The sequence below is a fragment of the Hylaeus volcanicus genome, chromosome 7 (assembly GCF_026283585.1).
Source record: "Hylaeus volcanicus isolate JK05 chromosome 7, UHH_iyHylVolc1.0_haploid, whole genome shotgun sequence".
NCBI classification, from domain to species: domain Eukaryota; kingdom Metazoa; phylum Arthropoda; class Insecta; order Hymenoptera; family Colletidae; genus Hylaeus; species Hylaeus volcanicus.
Window position 1 is genome coordinate 17,464,793 of NC_071982.1, and position 9,617 is coordinate 17,474,409.

The 9,617-nt window shown below is 46.3% G+C and overlaps 1 long non-coding RNA gene across 1 annotated transcript; it reads right to left on the reverse strand.

Moving 5' to 3' along the window:
- Positions 1-509: 509 nt before the first annotated feature.
- On the reverse strand, positions 510-2,073 carry LOC128879859 (uncharacterized). Its single transcript, XR_008457706.1, has 3 exons — positions 1,097-2,073; positions 777-1,001; positions 510-672 (listed from the first exon to the last, which is right to left on the reverse strand). It is a non-coding gene; the product is annotated as an uncharacterized LOC128879859 (long non-coding RNA).
- Between the last annotated feature and the right edge of the window lie 7,544 nt (positions 2,074-9,617).

Here is a 9,617-nt window from a genome sequence, read left to right on the forward strand (position 1 = left end):
AGACTTGACATTTATTTTACGACGGTCTTTCGCGCTCGGTTAACCCGGACGTAACAATCGTTTTCGTCGTGACGCGGGGAAAGAGTTATCGCCGAAACGAACCTGGGCGGTTTTCATCTCGAAGGACACCGCTCAAGGTGAGATTTTAACAGTTGAGGTTGAACTATGTTGTTCTTCTGTCAATAAAGTTCCACAGTCTGGATGAAAGACAACGTTCAAGAAGATCTTCTTCAAGAAATACTAAAACTAGTCCAAGGAACAAAACAAAATTTGCGTTGCTATTTTACAAAAGCTAAGATTGTTGACGGTAAAATTACGTCTAATAATGTCTCATTTTCTCTAAAAAGTGTTAACGATTCAAGTGACCGCGTGGAAGCTGAATCTGTGTACTTTAGCGACACGATGAACGTCAGTAAGGAAAGGAAGGCGTGTAAACAGTAACTGAATTTCTTTCGGTATTCTATACCACAATGTTCTTTTTATCGCAATGATTCAATTGGTTCCTGGAAGATAACTATCGTGACATCTACTAGATACGATGTTTCTTTTCGTTTGGAATGCCTTTAACTTTGCAAGAGAATCGAGAGAATCGATCATGATTATTTGCTCCACCAGCGACAAGGACGGCTTCGATGACGAAGAGCCTAGTTATTCGAGAATTCTTACAAGATTCTAAAGACAAAAGAATTACTTATTAGATTCACGCAATTTCGATCGACAATTATCAGAGGACATAAATTAGCATCGAATACAGTTAACAAGGAATCTTGACCAACCTTTTCCTCCACGAAGAGCTCCCAGGAGATTCACAAAGACATCACCTCGACTAATCATGACATAAAGCTTCCTTCTTCGGAATTAGAAAAGTGTAACTACAGAATATGGTTGCGACATCCCCTTACTGTTACGATATTCCTCGTTTCACGATGGACACTCTTTCGTTTTTTGTCTCTGATACCAAACACTTCCGGCGACGCTCGAGTTTCATGCGTAAATAGATTCTGAAAATTATGCAGGTACAAGTGCGCATTGGCGCTGCCATGTATGCACGTGCAGTTCGCGTTTAAATCGTGTAGCTATCGGAAAAGATCGTTACCAGGAACCATAAGAGCCGGCACGTCGGCACGAGACACGGCGGGATGAATCTTCAAGAACCGGGTTAGCAACGACCGTTCCCTGGCTGTGAAGCCCCAGCACCGTAGAGACGAGGCAGTTTGTTGAAGAAAACGGCCTGGGCACCCACTTCCAGAGCCACTAAAACACTTTAAAGGGGAATGAAACCAGTCGTAAGGGAATATAGACTATCGTTGCAAGCGCAACCACGAGGTGCGAGTCCTGGAAGCCTCTCGCTCTGGCCTCGCTGGCTCCGGAATACCTTGTCCATTAGACTATTATTTAGACAATGTTCGAGAGCCGCGCGGAGCCTGCAGCCTCGCAACTTGTAATTTGAAAATTACCGCGCCTGGGCACCTCCAGCGAAATTAATATTAGGTAAAAGCACCAGTAGGGTAACGGTCCCGGTATGCAGGGAAAATAAAGTCTTGGAAGTTTATCAAAACAATTGGCTCTGTTGCTGATTTTTCAGTAGAAACTTATTTTTTCCATTGGCAGAATTCAATTCCAGGAACTCTCCTTGATCTGGCGCTTATACAGAAATTTCTACACGTCAACAAAACCTGCATCAACATGTATATAAATGTTGAAATCCCTATCTTCGATAGCGTGCCTAAGGAAAAAACTCAAGTACCATGAAACCCTCCAAGTTTCCAAGCTCCTCGGAGAAACACTCTCAGGAGATGCTATAAAGGGTCGCTGAAACGTCCTTCGATTTACGAGCTCTCCGTGGCGAGGTACAGTTAGAATCCTCCGATATCGCAAAAATCGTATCGCGGCGGCACAGAAGCATGAATTCCTGTCTTCGCGAGTTAATTACAACCGCGGGTTACCTTAACGAACGGGCCACGTGGCAGCGTAAAGCTCCCGACGCCGACGTCCTGGTAGCCGGCGTCGTTCGGGATTCACGTAATTCCGTACGTCGAAACGATGAGCTGCCGATTAAATTCCTGTTACTAAATAGAAGTGGAACGCAGGTTAATCGTAGTCAGGAGAAATTAAATGCCCGGCCGGATAGGTGATTCCGCCGCGGTTGGAACGAGTCTCTCTCGCGGCGTGCTCGTACGCCATGGTACACGTTCCCGCATGATTAAGCTCTTCCGATCGCGGAGGTCGTGATCACGAGCTCCAGCCTCCGACGTATGCGCTCGCCACGAAAATCAGGGCAAGCGCTTCTTCGCGGGAAAGGTAGGATCCACCTCCGCGCATCGGGCCTAACGTTCCCAGGGACTCGGGGCTCCATTTTTCTGCGCGACCCTCGACGATCTCCGTGGATAACCTAAATATTAACCTGGCTGAAAGGAGGGATTCCCAGGATAGATTACTCTAGAGAGGTTTGGGCGATTGTCAGGCAAGCATTGTTTGAAATTAGGCTACGAGGACAAGCATTCTTATTCTCACTCGAGACAGAAGAGACTGGTACCATCTGTCCTTTGACTTCAGCTTAGAAATACATTTAAAAGGCAGAATATTGCAATATTTTCAGGAGTCATGGCGTAACCCCTTAACGAGAGTGGCTAAGAATAGACAGGGACGGCCCAGGGAAGCGAGACGATAGCAATACAGCGAGGCGGAGAGGAGCGAGTAGGCAAAGGGAGCCGAGTTAGGTAAAGCACAAAGGTAAGAGAAGGGAGGTAAAAATGTTTGGAGAAAAAGAAAAGCAGAAGGGAGAGAAAGAAGGAGCGAGAGAGTCGGCGTGGTAGAGGAGAGGGAAGGGGAGGAGGGAGTGGACCACGTTGAGGTCGCGACCCGTAGCCCGCAGGCCCCCAGTGAAAGGCCCAACGGCGATCCGCATCCGCGGGGCCCTGAGCGACCGAGACAGCCAGCCACGACGGGCCTAGCGAAACCGAGACGGACGGCCTCGAGCCCTGCTGAGGCACCGTGAGCCGTTTCTTAAGATCGCGTTCTTCTTAGCGAGCCCACTGCCATTATGGCGCACTTAAAGTGGCAATCGTGTGGAAGGCAGCACCGCCGCGCAATAGCCACGAGTTGCGCAACCTTCGGTGACCCCACCCTGGCTAGCCCACCGTGAATTGCGACCAACGAACGAGTCCTCCAACTCCGGATCGCTAATAAATCGGCGATAAGTTCGCGGGAAACTGCCCTGGGAAGTCGCCTTAGAGAAACCTGTGACTACCAGCCGCTGGAAGATTGGCTGATCCACGTGTCGTTCACTGAACGTAGTGGAAAGTGTTTTGGTAGGAGTGAATGATACTGACGGACCTATCAATGTACTTGTAGGTCAAGTAAGATGCTTAAAAACTCAATTGGGTAGTACTCTTAGTCATCCTCTTATAGTCTCTGATTCACATCTATTTTCGTACACTTCCTGCTTCCCACCGATAGACATCTGTTATTATCTTCTACTACGTTGACAACAAACTTCTCTTGTACACTGTATTATTTATTACTTATTGTTACTTGTAAGATTCTCAGCGGTGTTTGGACGCGGTCACTCTCAAGGATCCTACAATCTACGAATGAAGTCCAAAACTCAAAGATTAACGTGGAAACATACTCTCTAGAAGATCTAAATTCTCTATCCCCCGGTAAATTAGTCAACGAATCGACTATTCTGATATTCCCCAAAGATACCGCGTTCCCAGGATCCTGCATCGTAAACTCCGCCTCTGAAATGTCCTAACATGCGCCACAAACGTAATCCAGGAAACGAAGTAGTCTTCCGTTTAGTTCCAGTAGCAGCTAAAGCTACTTAATTTTTCCTCGTGGCAGAAATTACTTCTAATATCATCGCGTAACGCAGCGATCATTCGACTGCGACCACCGTTAGAGAGGGTATCATTTACACTCGACTACCCTAACAGCTCACACTCGGTGGCTGTGGGTCCCGACAACCACGGACACAGCTCTGATCGAACGATAATTGGATAGATTACGCGGAACCTCCTCCAACCCTGATAGCATCGCGTTTATGCGCCCGTTTTATGTGTTACACGGCCCTGTGGCCCTCCAGCTACGTATACTTGACTACGATACGTTCACGTGACTACAAATGCAACACACTGTGCAGGTAACTTTCGCTGTGGCGGTTATGCTTCAGAACCATGGAGAATGATCCCATTGACTTTTTAACATCCGACTCTGGTGGCTGTTTTCGACGCCAGCTCTTTTCCTCTAGGGATGAAACGTTCAAGTTTCAAATTTCCTACATTCCTGCTTACTACGACTCAAGCAATCGGGAGATAACGTGTAGGTAAAGGGGTTAAACAGTAGCTTTGAGTATTCTTCAGGACGTGTGAATGTCCAAATTTGAATTTACTAAATTGAGTAATCAGTTTTGTTTTCAATTCGCGTGCCTGTACGGTGGGTGCCAACGTCGTGGATCGCTGGACACGTCTCCATTGTGTACATGCGCAAACCGTGCAAAGATAATTGCGAGGAATTAGTATTTCCTGCGATAAATCATTGCTTACGCATGTTGTATACAAAGGCGATAAACTGTAATATAATACAGTGTTGGCAAGTCACGCACGCGTGCCAAATAACTGGAAAACAAAGACAGCCATTCTTTAGAGAAATTATTAGAATAAACTAGACGAAAAAATTCATGTACTGCCTTCATAAGTCTACCAATCGCCACCCATAGATTCAATTCAATATATCAAGGTGCGATCGGCGTCGTGTCATAAATAGTAAACGAAGCTTCGAAAATCGTCGGAAAAATTCACATGAGCAAGAGAGGCGTTCCAGGAATGCAGTTAAAAACGCAGGGAACGAGGTTCCTCGGTAATACGCGCAAAATGGTAATTCTAATAGCGATAAGGAAGCCGAGCCAGCGCCGCTGCACCCAACTCCGAAGCCTCGTGAAAACGTGGAGGAGGCGCGATCACGCGATCGCATAAAATTTCAGGCGCCGCATCCTACGATTTAGACGCGGCTATCCACGACGGCCATGGATCTCTGAGACCTCTACAGAGCCCTGGATCCTCTAACGCCCCTATTCCTGCGCCTCGGCGACGATAAATGCGCCTTCGGCATGACAGGATCCCTGGCAAGATTGAAACAAAAATTTTGTAATGGACGCTCTTGCTTCGTTTGCATAGAACACGGAGTTTTGATAAATCAACTCCGACGGATGCCGAGGAAACGCAATTTAAATTGGGATTGATGAACGAATCGCTTGAATTTTGGATTTATTCATTAGAAGAGCAATGGTCTCCAGTATTTTTGATCGATCTAGTTTGCGCGGTTTCCACGCGCCCGTAATAAAATCGAGGCGTACTCAATCATGCGAAGGAATGAATGCTGGCAAGAAAATCGGGTCGCGATGGAAGAGGATTGTTTGCGATCCAGACGATGATAATGACGGGATTGCGAGATTTGACCGACCACAAACCGAGCGATTTTTATCTGCAGGAAGGAACAACTGTTTCCCAGCTTAATTATACGGTATCAACGGTAGCGAAGGTGTGTCTGGAGATCAGAATGCGTATGGCAGTGGTAATCACCAGGTACACGACGTTTGACAGGCTCTGCGTATTCGAGTAGCGATGTATCGCTCGGCTACCCGCCAATGGGTCGAACTGATTCTCATGTTAGATCTAACTTGAGTACATTGAAAGTATACTGTGATTATTGGCTCCTATAACACGTCGCCGCGTAAACTTTAATTAGTGTTGTAAGGAGCGTTAAACGGCAGGTGTTGGAATCAGATAACTCTAGGATTTCAGCAGAGGCAGAAACTTCATCGATGACAGGTTCCACTTGATGTCATTCTGTGACATATACCTCCGGAACAAAATTAATTTTTAATCTTCCATAATAATGGTATGAAGAGTTTCTAAAAATTGTCACAAAGGAACAATTTCAACTACTTTCTTTCTAAAAAATCTAGTCTAAAGTCTAAAAAATCCGAACGATGTCGGAAGAATGTTTCTTCGACACGGTTTCGGTGGTTTGCCTTTGAATCGCGTAAAGTGGAAAGCCGAAGGTTTCATTGTAGACAAGTTGAGGAGAGATGGAGACGAAAAAGCGATAAGAGCCGCTACGATTCTAGGTACGGCTATGCGCGGAGGCAGGCGTGCCGACTGTGGGAAAACGATCGACGTCGGCCAAAGAAGCTACGGGTAGATGCGATAAAAAGCGTTAAACTCGTGATTAGACGCGGATTCGCGCATGCCCTTGCTCGCGTCGGGATTCCTCTTTGTATCATTGCGTTTCCTCGTCCCACGTTTCTTTCCGTGGCACTTTTTCGCGAAGTTGGCTCCGCTCGTCTCCCTGCGCACGAGTTCGGTCCGCCTGGTCGTTGGGAGAGGAAGCAGCTCCGACGAGAAATGATTTTCGAACCGTTCAACACGATCCTCAAGGCGTGACGACGCTTGCAGCTGGCTCGACTTGCCGTTTCGTTCGGCAGAGGATCGACAACGTTGCGTATACTTTTTGAAATTAGAAAAGAACCCGTTGAATTTTTCTTAAATATTTGCCACGAACTTTCTGGACAACCTAATATAGGACCGTTCGAATGCATTGCCATAAATTTCGACCATAATAACCCTACCAAGGATCAGCAACGGAATGAAGTAAACCCTGTTCTCATCTAATCATTTCATCAATCCATTAAATTCCCAGCATTTTTAGAGACAGCATTCCCTTACCCTCACTAATGGAGGGGCTTTTTCGTGTGCACCTTTTTCTCGAGCTGTCCACGAATAGGAACACCAGTGCATTAATGGTCGACGAACGCCTCGTAACGCGTAAGTACGGCTTTACTCGTAAACCAACATAAGCTCCTCGTTAACCCCATTACACCGCGGCCGCACGAATAGAGCGATCTCCTGCATGGGAAGTCGATAGTTCTCGGTTAGGTTTCGAGTCTCGGCTGTGCCACGTCGATATTGGACCGATACAGATAAGCAGATGGAGGTATAATGACAAGGTTGGCTCTCGTCCAGCTCCAACGGTACGTACGCGTCTATTCGAGGATGCTAACTAAGATGGTATCTGAGGCCCCCCGCCGGGCCACCATGATGTATCGATCCCATATGCCCCTGTCTCAACCCCGTCGGTATTCGCCGCCACCACCAGCCACGAACCACTTCGGTTCGGTCAAATTCTCGACCAGGTTGGCGGCGAAACACCGATACCAACACCGAAGGTGACTCGAGAAGAAACCTATACAGAGCCTCTCCACTCTAAATCGATCACTTCTGTATCAGGAAGTCAGGAATTTTTATGATATTCGAGTATATGGTGGTCCATGCTATATTAGAGAGGGTTTAAGTCATCAGCTGGCAGATTTTTTAATTGTTTAGGAAGCACAAGCCCTCAAAGTCGGCAGTTTGGAAAATTTTTAAGTATAGGAATTTTTTAATTTATAGGTTGGTTGAATGTATCGATGTTATTTCGTTCGACGGGGATGGATCTCTTTAAGGAAATTTCAGTGTATAGGTAACTTTACAGGATGTTAACGTGGAGAACCGGGTCAACGAGGTTTTGGTCCGTCATCTGCTAGGATTCGGATCCAACTCGACTGATCGATGGGTGACACGGCTGGACGATGTCGGGGGCAGATAAGATTGAAATTCTATTGTGGCCACGTCTCGAGGAACGATTCACTAATTGTCTAAATTTGAAGTCATACGTCACTTCGTCGATCAGCCGATACGAAATGGAGCAATAAAGATATCAAAGATATTAGTCATGATGAATTATAAATTAAATATAGATACAGACAATTTTCTAAATATTCGTACACTTATATAGAAGTACATATTTTTGATGTATACATGAAAACTCAACTTCTCAGAGTTTACTCCTTCTCTACTTAATTACTATGCACGAGATAAAAATTGCGTACCGTAAATATCGGCGCGAGGACCACGAAAAGTTTACAAACCGCTCGCAGCAGTGGTCGAGCGCGAAACGAAAAAGAAGCTGCTAACTAAATTGGCCCGCAGAAAGTAAATCGAAGCATCCGAGCGGGGATCGGAGCAAGAGTTAATGAAAGCCCGTGGAGGGTGATCTGCGTCCAGCTCGGGTCCCTTTAAAAGCGAAACTCCGGAGGGAGTCACGCATGGCCAGGCCCGTTAATGGCGCGTTAATGGCCGCGTTTCTTCTAGGACTTAAATTATATCAGCGTCCCTACGAGGCCGACAAGAGCCACGGGTTGCTGCGTACCGTTGGTAATTCGTATCGTTCACGAAGGTGGTCCTCGGAGCACGTGAGACGGCGTGACACGATGAATTTGTCACGCGTTTGGGTCACGCTACGTGCTTCGGGACTACTTGCTCCGCGTCCCGCCCCGGGGCACATCTTTTCTCACCTCGACTACCTGCGGCGAGCACGTGCGATAAATTTCACAAATTTACCGTGTTTTTACACCACGGTAAAAATCCAGGCGTGAAACTACGGTATCGAGACACGACTCAGACCGCAACCCTGTGAGCGTGTGTGGCAATTCGCGAAATATACAGGATGTTTTGTTTCGTGGCTAGTTTATTGAATGCTAGGTTTATCGAGAATAGAGAAGGTTCTCCTAAGAAAGTAAGAATCATTCTTTAGAGGGAATGTATTTAGGGGAGGTTTCGTCGATTGGTCGTCAGACTGAATGGTGCAGCATCGGACCACTTTGTTCTAATATTTAAATAGCACATGCACCGATGCTTCTACTCCATAAAGATGTGTTAGAGATGCAAGGCAATCCTGTCTGGATGCCTACGCATAGCAGAAGACACTAAAGAGACACCCACCGTAAATTCTTCGGGTATCGAATGCACGATTGCGAATGCAGTTGGCCAGGAGATAGAAAATGGAAAAAAGAAGCCTATCGGGGACGATACACTCCAACTGTTAGCGCAGAAGCTTCGCACTTAACGAGCCGTGGAATCATCCCGGTCGAGTTCATTTCCTACTTTTAAGCACCGATTAATAATGCCTTTGAGGTATTAACCATCCTGGGATCGAGTCTTTCGTTACAAGCGACTAAATCGCAGCCACCGATGCCTGAAGTGGAAACTACCTGCGGCATTAAACTAAAACGTCTCGCGTTCCCTTCTTTAGAGCCAGTTTCAGTCGGCGAGCCGCGGCGGGAGGGACGCGAAGCGTCTCCAATTTGCTCCTATTACATTCCGCGTACTTGCGTACGCTTATTGCGAGGATCATTCTATCTGGAATTCCCCGGCAGCCACCGTGACGCTTCACACGATCTCGTGCTTTCATAAGGTGTGATATTTTACGTTTTCTAATCCGAACGACTTCGCTGGATTTTTCTGGAAATTTACAGAATCATTTGCGGCTTCGGTTAGTTGTGTCGGTCCATAAGTCTTTGCATAGAGTAAATTAAATGGCAGATGCATTCACTACTGGAGCACTTGAGAATACTTGGGGTGTCCTCTATGGGGGAACTATTCATCATTTATAAATAAATTTATACCATCAATTAACAATTCAGACATTTGCCAGATAAATGAATATGATTGTATATTTATGATTTTTGCAATTTTTATCTGAGGGCCCGATACTTTTCAGAGTGTCCATAGCGCGCA